Source organism: Podarcis liolepis (genome assembly GCF_965112155.1).
Source record: "Podarcis liolepis genome assembly, chromosome: 9".
Classification (NCBI taxonomy): domain Eukaryota; kingdom Metazoa; phylum Chordata; class Lepidosauria; order Squamata; family Lacertidae; genus Podarcis; species Podarcis liolepis.
In genome coordinates, this window is record NC_139564.1 from 51510726 (window position 1) to 51527796 (window position 17071).

General features: G+C 41.2%; 1 protein-coding gene across 2 annotated transcripts in view; it reads left to right on the forward strand.

The window, feature by feature from the left end:
• The window catches only part of TLR3 (toll like receptor 3), a 115560-nt gene that overhangs the window by 27840 nt on the left and 70649 nt on the right, over positions 1-17071 (forward strand). For both annotated transcript variants that reach the window (XM_083459843.1, XM_083459844.1), the window contains exons 3-4: positions 2280-2393; positions 6464-6602. The gene's annotated coding sequence lies outside the window, so the exon portion shown is untranslated. The remainder of the gene's footprint in view (positions 1-2279; positions 2394-6463; positions 6603-17071) is intronic.

A 17071-nucleotide genomic window follows, 5' to 3' on the forward strand; every position in this document is an offset into this window, starting at 1 on the left:
AGCCACCATGTGCAATGGTCAAGGATTATGGGAACTAGAGCCCAAGAACATCTAGAGGGCCACATGTTCCTCAGTCAGGTGGGGGTGGTGAGGTTGGCTTGTCTCACTCTGTAGACAGTACAGAGTGAGATGGACCAATTGTTTGTTTCAGGATAAGACAACTTTCTAAGATCTCAAGTCAAGGTCCTTCCCACCTGCACCATGTGAGATCCTTTAAGTGAAGATACTAAGTCTTTAACCTGCAACCTTCTACAAATAATTATGTGCTTCATCACTATTTCCTTCTCCAATGGATAAGTATCTGTGTTTGTTTGCCTGGGCGCACTATTTGGCCATGGCTCAGAACTGACACTTGAGCTCTTCTTCACTGGAGGTATTTAAGCAGAGACTAGATAAATATGTTGTCAGAGATCTTGCTATTGGGTTGGGTGAGGTGACCTCCAAAGTCCCTTCCACCTCCACCATTCCGTGATTTTCATATTCACTGAAACTATTTTTCTTTTGATAAATGCAGGGTGTGTCAAGTATAGGCAGCGGCAAAGGGAAGATTCCCACCATTCTTGATTTTCTAAATTGATTCAGACATGCCTGTTCGCCTACCCAAATGATAATGCATGACAGAGGAAGGCTTCAAACACTGAAAAGGTCACCATGAAGCAGAAGGGGAGGGGCAGGAATGACGGGTTGCATTACTAATGAACCTACCTTGCAGAAGAATAGGTGCAGGACAAACTTTGCATCTTTAAACAGAGTTGGGGCTACGGAAGAAATTTGCTTAAGGATGGTTACTCTATCAGAGATGTCTGTAGATGTAGGAAGAACTTATGATTGAAGGCACAGTGATGCTAAGAAACTGTGTGTGTGCATACGAATATGTATTCTCTCTCTCTCTCACACACACACACATGCAGAGAGAGAGAGAGAGAGGGAGAGAAAGAGAAAGAGCGAGATGGAGAGGGAGAGGGAGAGAGAGAGAGAGAGAGAGAGAGAGAGAATGAGAGATGGTGCTAGGATATTATTTACATACAGTCATCTGCTGGCATCTCCAGGTCTCCCCATACCAACATTGTTTTAAAAAACCACAATCTGAAGGTGTTTTACTCTGTGGTGATCCCTGACATAATTTCAGAGACTGTTCACAACTTAGGGGGCCAAACCAACTGCACTGGTGGATAGGTTCAGAAGCAGCCATCATAAGGAAAGAACAAGTTAAGAACCAAGCCATATTTCACAGCATGGGTTTGCTGACTCAGGCAGTGAAGAAAGCACATCCATCCTTAAGAATGTGCACTTCTCAAATTTTCCAATGCAGTTCTCCAGCCAAGTAATGTGTGCAAAATCCATATACTATAGTAAAGTGCATAAAAACACATGCATTAAGGAACACACCAAAGAAAACTGAATTATTAGAGGAAACTGTTTTGCAGTAATGTATTGGGTAAAATTACATATGTATTAGTAGAAACTAACACCAAAAAGCTGATGAATTTTCATGAGGACATAAGAAAAATAGCAAACTGATGTGGAAATGTGGAGAACTGAACATAAGTTTGGAAAAATTAGAAACTGAGAAAACCCAGAATTGACCAATTCACCCATAACTAGTTTCAAATCATGCTCTCTACTAAGCATTTTTTAAAGGTACAAAGGCTAAGTATAGGACATGCGAACTTATTCATTAGCTGATAGGTCTTTTCTGAAAAGATGATGTTGATGTTGCCTTCACAGAGCAAGACTTTCCACATAACTTTTTTCCTGGATAGTCAGGTATGCAGGATTATGACCATCAGTTTCGAGGCCAGGGCAATCTAATTTATGACCCATCCATGATCGTTTTGGTTTTTTTTATATGAAATTGGGAAGTTGCACAGAATGCTGCAAAAACCTAGCCAGCTATTAATCTATCACTTTGAAAGCTGGATAATACATATTTTAAATAAAGGGACAGAAAATATTGCTTTTGTTAATTGGCAGCCTCCAAGAGCAAGTATTTAAAGCCTACCTTATAAAGCATGTATAAATGTATTGTCACTTCATAGGACTTTTATTGCTATTGCTAATATGCCTGAGCTCCCAGTTTCATTAAATACATCACCCTGCATTGACAAGATCTGCTCCTAATAGCATGAAGCGGCCCACTGCCAGCATTTAATTTATTGGCCATCGTTTATATGACCAAGCCTTACAATAATTAAAATGCAGGCATGACTGCTGCTAAATGATATTGCTTTCAGTAGCTCGTTGCCCATGATATGTCTTCGTATGTTAATGCATTTCAGAAATTCAAGTGACAAGTGAGGTTCTGCGGAAAACGACAACGTAGGGTGTGTTTCTGGGAAGGAGGGCCTTTAAAACACTCCCTTCTCAAGCAGGCACATTCCCAGATTGTGCAGGTGAGAGAATGAGGGACTAGGAAGATGCCTCTATATCTATTTCTGTGTATCTTTACAAGTATTTAAGTGGGGCCCCACAACAAAATGGTGTGTGTGTGCATCTGAACAGAGTGAGCAGGTGAAAGAGTAAGGGAATGGGAGCAGATTTCAAAAATCTATAACACTAGATAGGTGCTCAGTTTACAACATATGATGGAAACCACACAAAGGAGAGGGGTGGCACACTGCCAAGCCATGCCTCTGTCAGCGCATCGCTTTGCCTTCTTTACAACCTTCCATGCATTAGAGGTTAAAGGTCTGAAGCTGCAAGCCTCCTGCACTCGTGGAAGCTCTCCATACTATTTGGATTCCTGCATAATCAGGGTTCTAACTAGGGATGTGAGAATCTGCTCCTTTCAGGTTTTTCCAGTTTCTCACTTTTCTGGTCTGAAGTTGACTTCTCTATATTTCTCTGTATTTCTACATTTCCCCCACATTTCTTTATATTTCTACACTGTATATAAAAAAGGGTCCTCAAGAAACTTCTACAGCATTTTAATGTGAATCTCTCCTAATATATACATGCAAATATGCAGTACATATTCTTGCAAACCAATTTCCCCAAATATAATGCATTTTTGTATATTATCTTCACTAATATATGCATTTAATATATGCACACTTTACCCAGGTGTATGCTTTTTGTACATATTCTTTCACAAAACTCAGAAGAAAATGCTGGACTAGATAGGCCTTTAGTCTAATCCAAGTCCAGTCCAGTCCAGCAGGGCTGTTCTCACATTATTCTAAAAGAAGCAGACCTTGTAGTGTTAGAACATTGCCATGCCTGCTGACATCTATATCTTAACACCTTTGCATTGCTGTTAACAAATGAGGTTGGAGGTAAAGCCAACAGATGTGAATGAACTCATTATGTAACATGGTAGCCCCAACAAATTTGAATCACACCAGGTTCTTTCTCAGGGGAAATCTGACAAATCCAGTAAGCTGGAAACTGCTTCCTTCCCTTTATACTTGCTTGCAGCAGTCAATCTTTCCCAAAAAGAGTGCAATGTGAAAATGCAGCCATTTCCAGCTTACTAGTATTTTATATTTCCCTTGAGGAAGAACCTGGTGGGATTTGAGACATATTTGGACTACAAATTCACTGAACACATTGTTCGGTTTTACATCTGTTTTCTCCAAGGGAGTGATACACATCTCCTTGCTACAGACAAGACCTGGAAGTGTAGGGGAGAAATAGCTCTGTGTCCTTTGTATTTACATCCACAGAAAAAGAGGACATGGGTCACCCATTAATATATATATATATATATACACACACACACACACACACACACATTTGCATGTGCTGATTTGAATATTGTGATTCAAACTTAATTACTGTTATTTTAATGGAAATACTATTTATCCCTTCTTGTTGTGCTCTCTCTTTAAGCTGGACTTGGACTCTGGCCACATCCCTCCAAATTTCCTTTCCTCTGTAAAACTGAATACATTTCATATGTTCATCCTACTTGTTTGCCTGCTTTCCCTGCTTCTTTTGAAAGCTGTGCCCCCTCACATTTCAGCGGAGAGACTTCCTTCTGAGTAAACAAGCATAGCATTGCATTATCATTTCCCTAGAGTTCAGCAGGACTTACACCCTGATAGGACAGATTTTGCTAGTAAAGGAAAATAGCACCCTGTTTGCTAGAATCTGAGCTTGGATGTGCAGGCTGGGTCTGTAAGGCAATCAAGACTTGCTGTCAACAAGTATTAGCAATGGGAAGAGTTTACCAGCAAACTGTAGTCAACAGGTTTATGTACACATCATGCCATCTTCACAAGCATTTCCTGCCTCCGTAGATAAAATTGAAGCCCTACTTTGACCTGGAGGTTGATTCAGTTGAAACATGGCATTTGACCCTGGGAGAAGCCTTAGCTCAGTGGTACAGCAGACAGTCTCTTTGCCAATTATTTTTTATTGATTTTCCCATTTTAACCCAATTATACCAATTATTTTCAAATTAATACAGTTCTGTTTATGTACTGCGGACAGTCTCAGTTTAACCCCTGGCATTTCTTTTGAAAAGGATCTCAGACAGACCTTTGGAAATCCCTGCAAACAAGAGCAGATTGAGTAGGCAAACCAATAGTCTCAGTATAAGTGGGATCCATACACTTCTGGGCCACATAAATAATATCTACAAGTGGCACACTCCAGTCAAAAGGTATGCAGAGGGTCACTTGGGAAAAAAATCCCTTAGAGACATCATCAGAACAAGTTCAGCGGTTCAGCAATTGCATCATACTCATTACAGCAGGCAGAAACCAGGAATATCATACTCGTGTAAGCATTGCACTTGTCTGTAATTGCAGTCCAGAGAGGGAGGGAATCGTGGAAGTTGATCTGACATAGCCCTATTCCAAATCTAACTTGCATGACTCTCCAGTGGAAGAATGCAATCTGCTGGACTAATGTAGTCCAGCTATTCCATTTTTATTCCCTCCCTCCCTCCTCGTGCTTCTGCAGTATGTTTACAAGCAACCAACAGCTGCTAGGATGCCAGCAATTGCTCCCAAGGGATTCCGATTAATAGTAAATCTGTATCGTAGCTGGCTCTCCAGGAGAACCTCCTCCCTTCTCGAGCATGCTTAAGGGTGGCAGCTAAATCTCACTGGTGACTCAGCTACTCAAGAGATTTGGTCTCATTACTGTAAACTAGCCTATTAAGGTAAAAGTGTTGTCTTTTACCTAACAACATGCCAGAAAGGAAATACTGTGTTGCAGAGGGAGAACAGGACATTTAACACTGTAACAATACTCCCTAGGAAAAAAAATGGTTTGATTTGGTAGAAGGGGATGGGGAGATCAGGATACTGATTTATGAATGGGACATATCACAATGTTATTGACATTCCAGAATATAATTGCAATTTACAGTAAGAATCCTAAGTCTGATTGATATAACTCTAGAATTAATTGCATTGTAGCATGTCTGTAGTGGAAGAGAGTCTACAGTAGCCATCTCCAGACCTGGAACATGAAAAGGTTTAAACTAGCTGTAGGCAGGGGCAGACTGAGGACAAAATTTGGCGTCCCTCCCCTGTTTTCTGTTCTGCGCATGCTCTCAAGTGCATCCCCTCGGCTTGGCACCCTGTGTAGGGGAATTGCCTGCACTGCCCTAAATCTAGTGATGCTGTAAGAGCATGCCCAGAAGCCCCACCTCACTGGCCTCAGGCATTCTGCCTCTCAGATCTTCAAGCATTTATGTGTGTTCTGCTGAAGGTATTTATATATCACCATGCAATTGGGAACCTCAATAAGGCTTGATAACCTTGATAAACATGGAAGCCTGAACACAGATATAAGACCATTTCAGATCTTTGTACAATGGTCTGAGAGGAGCCTGTGTGGACACTGGGTATGGAGCATGTGCCTATGTACCTGCCCCTCTACCCCCCCCAAGACCCTCATGAATTCAGGCAAGTGCATGAACAGGGCTTATATAAATAACGCAATTGCCTTCACTTGCAATACTGACATAAAGCCTGCACAGTTAAACTGGATTCATATTCATAATGCCTTGTAAACCACTCACAAGTCTATCTTGGCATTAAGTGGTACAGTATATATATTAATACCTAATAATGATGATGTTTTGCAATATTGTACTTTGTATACACTGCAGAGGTTTGGACTAGATGGCCCTTCCAACTCTATAATTTTACTGTATGGGGTTGTTGTTTTTTTTAAAAGTATAGCTACTACTTAAATTATATCTATCTATCTCTGTAGCCTATCCATAAACAGATGCCTCAATTAAATTTTTCTGAGGAAACATGTGTTAAATGAATGTAAATCATTTTTGTGCACTGTTATCAGATCAAGGTGTGATTTTCACTTAAGAGTGTGTGTAAATCATTTAAAAGTATAATTTTGTTTCGAAAAGAGGGAGAGTTGCTAACAGTTCTAAGCAAAGACTCATGTCTGGCAGTTTAAAAATATGTGCAAAACCCCTTTGATTTACCCCTCATAATGATGCAGGCAAATTTCTCTAACTCTCTGCCTGCTTCCTTTCTTTTAGCATGTTTTGAAACAACAGCTGTACAAATTTGCTATGGATTAAAGCATTTTGGCTTGCTAAATGGCTTGACGACTATTGTTACAGGATTGCATACAGGAAAGAAAAACTAACTGATCCACATGCTATCTCATAAAGACAAGTAAGCTCAATATTTTATATTTGTAGAGTGCTCTGGGGGAAAGAATATCCCTTTTGTAGCTTTTGCCGTAGTGCCAGACTTCCTATGATGAATGAGACCAAATGCATGAGCAAAACTGTATCAAGGGGCTTGGAATAAAGAATGTGTTCCGCATTGGACTTTAGAAATAGGATGACTTTGGCCTCTCTCATCTGTAAAAATGTAAAATATATGAAGAAATTCTGCAGCATTTTCCTTCTCTTTACACATTAGGATAATGAAAAACCTGTTTAATTGACCGTTAACCAGTGACTGTGCTTTAGCAGTTATAATTACCCCAGCTAGTATCTATAGGGGTGTGAGTTCTTCCATGATAGCAGCCAGCAGAGCTGCAGAGCCAACACAGTGGCAGAGCATCTCCAGTTAAAATGGTAGCCAGTCCTTATGTCAGCACCCAGCAAACCTGGGTTTCTGCTGGGACCCATATGTACTGGCTGAGTCCACAAGGTCTGATGCCTTTCTTGTCTCCCTGAAACCCCCAATCATTAAATCCAACCCCTGTCAACTATGGAGGTCAGGCTGTGGTGACCTTTTTGGAGGAGTGCCAATTGGCTGTTTGGCTCCAACTGGCCCTGAGTGGCCACCATTTTGATTTCTAAAATGCAGTGCCCAATGTCTGCCACAATTTCCAATGTCAGAGGATTTTTTTTTGCTAGCAAGCAACATAGAAAGTTGTGCAGCACAGCTCTGCTTAGCTCCGGTGGCGGCAGCGGCTTGCTTGTCCCGGGTGCCAGCAACTCACATTACGCCACTGCCAGTAGTAGCCATGTGAAAGATAAAACAAAATGTGGAAATTAACAGGTAGGGAAATGTTGGGAAGCTGGAATAAACTGCCATGTGAATGCAACCTGAAAGAAAATTCTTCATCTCATATCATAGGTTCATGAATGAGCTTTTCAAAAAAGGCCAGTGCCAGACAGTGGACTAGATAGAGGAGTCATTGTGAGGACTGTTTCTTTTTTATTAAATCATAGAGAGCATGAATTTTGTATTGACTTCTGCAATGGTACTCTCCTATTATGTATGTACTGTTTTATGTACTCTCCCACTTTATAATTATTTCTTTCATACACTATGTGTTTAAATATTTGTAGTGTATTTCCACTCTTGCATAATGTTTGGATTTTGTAGTATTTTTCAAATACTTACCAAATTTGTTTTTGAATGCTTGCTACTTTACAAGTTTAGGGAATTGGTGTGTTATGATTCTTTGCCCATTAACATCAGTAAATAAAGCCACAGTCTGATCAGCAAGTATGAACTCAAAGAGCTAAATGCCTCAAACTTTTAATATGATGATGCACTTCATTAAGCATCCTTGGGAATAATTAAGTATGAATGAGTCCATATATAATTAAGGAGACAACTTTTATGATTGATGTACACAGAACTAATTTACCACCTCTGAATTGCTCCAGCACATAGGTATGATTATGCTCCTATGCCTAATTGCTTATATGCTCATTTTATTTTTCAGCATTTCTCTGTGTTTAAATGATTGCTATGTTTTGTCTTCTCACAAAAGTAGTACTCTAATGGAAAAATGCATATACTTTTATCAGTCAGCATTTCTGTTACTAACTTTGAGAAAATGCTAAAGTAAAGTGTTCTAAGGGCTGCTTATAATAACAATCTGTTTCTGTACGTGCCAGCAGTCCTGATTGTCCCTGGGTACATTTTCATGTTGCAAAATGTAACTTGTGAACTGGCTGATGACTAATATAGTTAGTAGTAATTAATGTCCCTGATCAAAGTAGCAGTTTCACACCCGGTCACTGCAATCCTGGTATATTCGTGTGTGCATAATTTGCATGCAAGTTGTTGACATCCATCTGTCTCAAGTGTGTATGGAGGTCCTGGACCACCTAGATGACAAGTCCCCACTATTGGCCTCACAGATATGGTCTAAAGGAAAGCAGAACAGTATGTTTGACACCAGCCTGCCTGCAGGAAGGAGGCGTACAAGGCTCCATCCAACCCTCTTAGGGACTTCACTCTGGATATGTGTAGGATTTGTTCCTTAGCCTTTCCATCTCCCAAAGGTGTCCCACAAGGCAGCAGAGGTTTAGGTTCAGGTTCAGAGTTTTCCTTCTCCTAGATGGGCTACCTTCCCAGGTTGACAAGCCCCATCTGCCCCTCACTTTCCTAAACAGCACACACAGAAACTGCCTTCTTGACCATTGGACCCACTATTGGTCTCCTCTGCTCAATGCACTGGAGCCTGTCTTCACATGCAGGGGAAGTCCCTAACTCACTGAAGGTTTGAGACCTATCAGCCAGCCTCACCTGGTTCAGTCATCCAGTCAAAGCCATTTCTAGGGTGTGGTCACTGTCACATGCTGACAGCATCTAGGAGCCACAGGTGAGAGTTGAGTGCAGGGTGTGGACCAAAGGTGGACAAACTACCCCAGGAGGAGCACAATGTGTCCCCCACCAGAAGTACTACCCCTCCCCTAACACCTCATATGCATGTAAGAACATTCCTGATAATAGCTAGGAATGCTCACATAAGAAAAATCTGCTGGATCAGGGCCTATCTAGTCCAGCATCCTGTTCTCACAGAAGCCAACCAGATGCCTGTGGGAAACTGACAAGCAGGATTCAAACACAAGAAAACTCGTCGCTCCTCTGGTTTCCAGCAACTGGTATTCAGATGCATTGCTGCCTTGAACTGTGTGTTGTACTCTATGAAGTAGCCCTAATCCCTAGCATTTTAGTGGTGTCAACAACATGTCTACATATAATGGCTATGCCCTATCTTTTCATTCAGAGGACCGTGAAACGAACTATTCAGTTTTGTGGTCCATCAAGTTGAGGAACCTCTGTTCCCACTACCGCCATTCCACAGTTGTAGAAGAGGCATAGTGGAAAAGAAGGGAGGGTCGGATGGGCCCTAAATCAACTTGAAAGAGGTCTGCATTTGTACAATCCTGCACATCTATCCCCGCCCCTTCACAACCAATTGCATAGGTGGAACTGGCTGGAAACATCACTTTAGATTATGTAGTGCAAGTTCACTGTAGGACAGTTTCAATGAGATGGCTGCTGTTTCTTTAGGAAATTATTCAACATTAATTCAACTCCATTGAGTGTCAGATTAACTTGGTATATTAAGTTTAATGGCTGAAAAACAGCTCCCTTTTTAAAATCCTGCTGTTTTGACAGAGCTGGAGAATGAAACTAGGCCCGAGGTTTTAAAAGCCCCAGAAAAGAACAAGAAAGGAAATACATGCTTTACACTCTTTAAAAAACCTCTTTTGACTAACTGCTCCCTCTAAAACCTATGTTCATGGCATCAAATATTTACCAAATGGAGGTTTAAACTGCTACAAAGGCAGTCTTGTCTCGAATGTGGGTACTGTACAGGAAAAGTGAGTTGGGGAAAAAGAACAGCTAACATGCTTGATTTACAGCTTTCTGCAAACTCGTCTTCTAAGCACATCATAGCTTGGAATGGCATAAACAAAGTAGGCTGGTCTCAAATAATTCTGCAGGGTGAGCTTCATTGAAATTATGTGATGAAACACTTTGAGGAGTGGAAGTTTTAAAAATAGAAATCTTTAAAACAAGGCCTCTGTTTTGTGGTTTCTCAAACAATTGGTTTTAAACTGATGGTTGTCGAAAGCTCTCCCCCCTTCAACATTTATTCTAGCTTCTTCTCTGGAGGCTTTCCCAAACAGTAAACAAGCCAACCAAACACACTTTACTTTTTGGAGCCATATTGCAGAGGTATTTACTTTAGAATCTTAGTCATTTAAGAGTCATTCCCTCTGCTCTGACCAAGGAATTCTATTTCTTTGAATAGGACTAGAGATCCAGCCTCTGCACTCTCACTCTTCACTCAGTCATACTGGCCGTCTAAGCTCTGTGATTGAAGGAAACCCTCTAGGCCGCTATACCGGTCTGAGTTTGGTCAGCTGACTCACCTGGAAATGGTCAGCTGACTTCACAAGCTAATGAAAACACACCAGCATCTAAAGAAACTATCCTCCCAACTCGGCTTCTCAGTTTTCTGGCTACCTCGTTGCTTCAGCAACAGCACCATCCACTGTGTCATGTGTTACCCACTATCGACCTCCAGCCAATCCATCTGGCCTATCTGACTATTTGTGTCAGGCTCAAAGGCCTAACACTATTAATCTACCTCCTGATGGAGATTCAGTTGTAGACTTTCTTCCTTCAAACACACACACACACACACACACACACACACACACACACACGCTGCAAAATGCATCTGTTCAAAGAAGGAACACTAGCTAAAGTTGCTATTTCCTGCTGCTGAGTCAGATACCAGTTTTTGCATATTATTTTCTGGTATACATTTTTCTTCTTCAAAATTGAGTCATCTTGAGCATATGGAGAAGGCAGGATATAAAAATTAAAATAATAAAATAAACATCACTGACAAGGATGCACATGTTCCCATCTGTATACCAAGGCTCATTTCCAACACTGTTATCACATTGCTCGAAAAAAATAATGGAGGATATGGTTATCAACAGTTACTAGTCATGGTGGCTATAATCTCCCATATCAAAACCAGTATGCCTTTGAATAGGAATTGCTAGGCAGAGCGTGATTGCTATTCCACTCATGCCCTTCTTGGGGGCTTCCCATAAGCATTTAGATGGCCACTATGAGAACATTATACTGGAGACTAGATGGGCATTTGGTATAGTTAAGAGCAGCCTTATGGCTTACTATCTGAATGCACCATGACTATACCTGGATGGGGGGCAGTAAGCTTAAGTAATGGAAAGGTCCAATTCACCAACTTACACATAGAGACTGTGCCTCCCTAGCCTAATTGCTTTTCTGCCAAATACAATATTGCTCATAAACATGCCTTAGGCACAAAACATTTGAAATCAGTCCAATCCAGTATGTTGGTTTTGTTTAACCCTGTGCCTAATGGGTAAGGTCCAGTGCGGCTTTTGTTCAGAAATCTATATAGCATCTCCATACAACAAGTGAGGAAAACAAAAGCTGTCACTATGCCTCAGAAAGCGCTCATTTTCATTCTTTTGTTATAGCTTCTGCATTCCTAGTTTTCCATAGAACTCCTAGCTTTTTGGGGGGGGGGTATTTGATCCCCAACAAATAATTTGTGCATTCCCCTGTAGGTTTTTTTTGATGGACATACCCAAGTAATTGGCAAGTAACCAGTTAGACTTCTGCATAAAAGCTCCCACCAGTTTTTGTTGAAAGTGAATCACCCTGAATGAACATTTGCATGAGGCTTCTTTGTGTGTTATGAAAAGAGGACAACTATTCTGAACTCATTGGTTCCCTAGCCTGACTTTGCCAAGGTAATGCAAATGCAGGATCAGGAGAAATTGGTAGGCCTTATCTGACGGTGTATTTATGGTGTCATAGTAACTCTCTACATGAGAAAATTAGGAGGCGCGTGGTGGTGCTGTGGTCTAAACAACTCAGCCTCTTGGGCTTGCCGATCATCCGGGTGAGCTCCCGTTGCTCGGTTCCTGCTGCTGCCAGCCTAGCAGTTCGAAAGCACATCAAAGTACAAGTAGATAAATAGTTACCGCTCCAGCGGGAAGATAAATGGTGTTTCCGTGCACTGCTCTCATTCGCCAGAAGCGGCTTAGCTAGCTATCCACATGACCCGGAAGCTGTATGCCAGCTTCCTTGGCCAATAAAGCAAGATGAGCGCCACAACCCCAGAGTCATCTGTGATGGGACCTAACAATCAGGGGTCCCTTTACCTTTACATGAGAAAATTAAAAAATTGTCCAGTAGCACCTTAGAGACCAACTAAGTTTATTCTGGGTATAAGCTTTCGTGTGCACGCACACTTCTTCAGATACACTGAAACAGAAGTCACCAGACCCTTATATAGGTAGTGGGAGGGTGGGGTGGGGTGGGGTTTTTCTCAGAAGGGTAGTAGGAGATGGGTGATTGGCTCAATAGGTATGGTAAACTGGCGAATGTCAATGATTGCAAATAGTCCAACAGGAAAAAGCAAGGGATAGTATGCAGATGACCAAAAATAGCTTTAGCATATGTAATGATACAAGAATCCAATATCTCTATTCAGACCAGTTCTCTCCACACTTTTCAGTTTAGTGATAAGTTGTAATTCAGCAACTCCTCTTTCAAGTCTATTTCTGATTTATTTATTTATTGTAATAAGACAGTTGCTTTGAGATCCTGTATTGAATATCCTGGGAGATTGAAGTTTTCTCCTACTGGCTTCTCTGTCTTGTGATTCCTGATGTCAGATTTAGGTCCATTTATCCTTTGGCATAGGGTTTGGCCTGTTTATCCAATACAGAGAGCTGAAGGGCACTGCTGGCAGATCTACAGCAAACCTTTTTGGAACTAAAACTGAGATATTGGATTCTTGTCTCATTCCATATGCTAAAGCTATTTTTGGTCATCTGCATACTATTCCCTTGCTTTTTGCAGGAGGCAGGGGAGAGCTGAGCTGGCAGAGAAATAAGAAATAATGAGAAATAAGCCCTATTGAATTCAATGGGACCTACTCTTAGATAGGTAGGTTTTTGCCCCCTTTGTCATGTTTAAAGTAGAGCAGATGAAGTCATTGGGATTCAAGTTAGGACTAACTTAAATCCTATTGTTTTCAGTGGGTCTACTCTTTCTGGATCCAGTTCAGGGCAGGGAATGCCATGTTTGCCTAGTTACATTTAATTTCTCCCCATGACATAACCATGCCAGTTAAAACACAATAAAAACACAATAAAAGGCTACATTCTCTCTTTGCAAAAAAGACACTGTTCACGTCCCATTGCCAGAAAAGTCCCCAAATAAAGATTAACAGTGTGCCATGAAGGTCAACAAATCTAGAGCATTTTGCATCAAACAAGGAGTATACTTTCAAGATGACAGTTCCCCAAAGGCAGTTTTCTATCACTAGATCCCTCTCCGTGACAAGGTCAGATGATGGTGAATCAATAAGCAACTGCCACGGATGAGCAGCTATCCTCTTGCTTTATATCCAGCATATGAAAGCAAATTGAAGCCTTCTCCACTGAACTCCAGTGCCATCACCAGCTCCATATGGAAAACAGTATAGAACTGCAGACATATTCCAAGAACAAAGCAGCAGAGAAGAAACCTATATAGTCTGCATTTTGCCCTGGAGCTTCTGTTACTGAAGCAGAAACCAGGGGATGCACCCTGACCTTCTTGTTTACTGTAAGTCCATATGCCTTTAAGAACTCATCTCAACACTAGGAAAAATGGGGCAGGCATTTCATTGGGAAGGGAGGATAGACATACAGCAATAACCGAGTGCTGTTGATTTTTACACAGTGGGAAACAAAGGACTTAAACAAGACCGGGGATGAATAAATCACTTTGGCAGGTGCTGAATTACAGTCCACCTGAGGAGCATAGTTTATGAAATCCTATATTAATCAAAGAGTTTTATGGTGGTGTTTACACCATGCTTTTTACTGTAAATGCATTTGGCACACTTTCAAAATAAAGTGCAAATGTACTGATGTGCCATGGTTAGGTTGTCTGTACCACCTTATTTTCATAAAACCCATCACTGAAAATAAGATTCAGGAGAGTGCCAAGTCTGTGCCTCTCACCATTTGCCTCTATTTCTTCTCATCCACATTCAAGAGGCAATAACTTTTCCATTCTTGCTTCACTCATGTTTAGACAAATGTCTAATCCCTTCCTATTGTGCTGTCCTTCAACCATCACCATTAGAACCTTCTCCCTTTTAGATGAATAATTGCAAATTCAGCTGTTAATTGGATTGTTTTTAAAAGAAAATAAGCTGAATTTGTCTTTGTATTCCAAACATTCTTCATCTCCGATGTTGAAGCCTTTCTCCTGTTTGCAAAATGTTAGAAGCAGTTTTGTTGTTCATATGCCACTAGGCACACTTATTTCTTGAATGGGATTAATTTCTAATCTCATTCTTATACTGTCCATGTGCACAATTGCACCATCTGTTGGAAGTATGACAGACTTCCAACAATTATGTATTCTGTCTAATGATCTGAACTGATTCATATCTCTTACTAAGCATGTGGATCTTGTCCTTATACTTTTCATAAGAATATCTGAAGATCTCAGAAGACTTTTCAAAATATGCACACACTTTTGTAATAGTGCTTGGTTTCTGAGTGGTTTAACTAAAGTTTTAATAAATTAACTACTGTAATAGTAAATGCATGCAAATTCTACAGATTTCATTGAACAGAAACTTGTACTATTTGAAACTCACAGTAAAAATTAGTTTTTGAAAGCATTGTCTTTTAAAAGCAGATCTGTAATTCATGCCTTCCACAAATGTGTTAAAGGGGAAAGATGGGACTTAGTGGAGCCTGACTTAAGGAGATGGGCTTTGGCACAGTGGATTTTGTGTAGCTCACAAGAATGAGAAGAGTTTATAGACTGCGGCTTCATTGAGGAGTCTTTCATTTTCCACTGAGATCATTTTAGCTACTGTACTTTTCCATGTATAACACGCCCCCTATTTGGGGGGACTCCAATTTCATAAAATGGCCCAAAGTTGATGAGCTTTTTTGGGGGGGGGGGGAATACAGTAAATCACTAACCCGATGGTTGCAATTGCTCACCCCACTTGCTAACAATTGCTCACATCTGCTACAAGCGTCTTCCCGATCGCCTATAGTGGAAGTAAATAGCAAGCACAATTGCTGCAGCGGCAGCCAGTCCTCAGCAGCACTTGACACATCAAACCATCACACACCCATTTCCCACAGCCAATACAAAGAAACCCTTGCCACAGCCACCAATCACAATACCAGTCACCAATGACAGTCTGTAGTTCGCGGCTGCAACCAATCACCCGTCACCCATAACCACTACCTGTGTATAAGATGCCCCCAGTTTTTAAACCTTCTTTTTTAGTAAAAAAAAAAACCCAAAACAACCCCTAGTCTTATACATGGAAAAGTACGGTACTTGCTTTTACAATAGGTATAGAGAACCTGTACCTTTTCAGATGTTGTAGGACTAGAACTCACATCATCTGTGATGATTGAACAAGCTAGCTGGGGCTGATGGGAGTGGGAGTTCTACAACATCCGGGCCAGCAATATATTCCCCATACATGATTTAGTGTGACAGCTCAGCAGGAAAGACACAGAGCCATCATACATTGAGCATCACCAGAAAGATGTGGACAAAGGCTTGTCAGGTTAATTCAGACTAACAATTTACATATCTCATTGCAGTTCTTCTTGCCTTGCTTCTACCCTTGACTCTTAGTCTCCCAGCCAGCAGCAGTCCTTAGTCTGTCTACTCCTTTCCTGCCAAGAGAACCAAGGTTCCTTAAGAATTTATTTTCTCCCATCCAAACTGACCTTCACAAGATTTTGCCAACTTTCTGACATCTACATTTGTGGCCTTCCGTAGAAGATTTAAGGTCACATATTTTTCTTACATAAAAATATGTAAATGCAGGCCTACAGTGCTGATATCATGATATATTTACAACATGAATCAATTTATAACTCAAAATACATCATCCTCTTGATGAAAAGAGACGTTTGATCAGCATTAAAAAGCCCATATTTAATAGTGATGACAAGAAGCAAGCTATAAATTATCCATAATAGTGGGCAATCCTATGCAAATGTTACCCTCCAGGTTAGAGTGGTGTTAAAGATAAGGGCTAGTCTTGCAATCTTATTATTTTCATTGGACTGGAAAGGACCAGGGATGCAGTACAGCATTCAATAGTCTACCTACTGATGTTTTGGTATAATTAAAAGAGTTTCCAGATTACCTTTGTCCTAGGAGGCAAAAGCAGCTGTTCCAGGACTGAGCAATACTGTCTTGCATGATTTCCAAAGAGCCAGGTGCTATGGCTGTCAGCCAGAACAGAATGACAATTGGGTAATCTGTGCAAGAAAGAGCAGTTTCTGCTCCTCCTCCTTACTGGCTGAGAGAGTTAAGTAAGTCAGCCGATCCCCGAGAGTCTTTCCCTCCATTTACACTTGTGCTGAACCTGGCAGAAGGCTCTTTGATTCGCCTTCCACAGGATACCAACATAATCAGATGGGAACTCAGATGCACATGGTGGCAACTACATGTAAATAACCACAAAGACAGAGTAATAACTGTGGGACAATGTGGCTAACCCATTGATTTTATTAATGCCAAATAGTATTTGTCAGTACAGTGGTACCTTGGGTTACAGACGCTCAGGGACGCGGACTTATAAAAAATATTGGGGGGGGGGCCGGGAAAGCTCATGAATAATTAATAAGCTCATGAATATGCAAATAAAGTGGCTCCGGCCCTAAATAGGGCAAGCCACGCCCCCCAGCCAGCCGATTGGCTGGCTGGGAGGTGTGGCCAGTCGGGATTCCCCTGTTCTCGCGGGATTTCCGGCAGTGCCTTGGCAGTGGCGGTGGTGCTGCGAAGCAGCGAGGCAGGAGCCCCCGCCATTAGGGCGC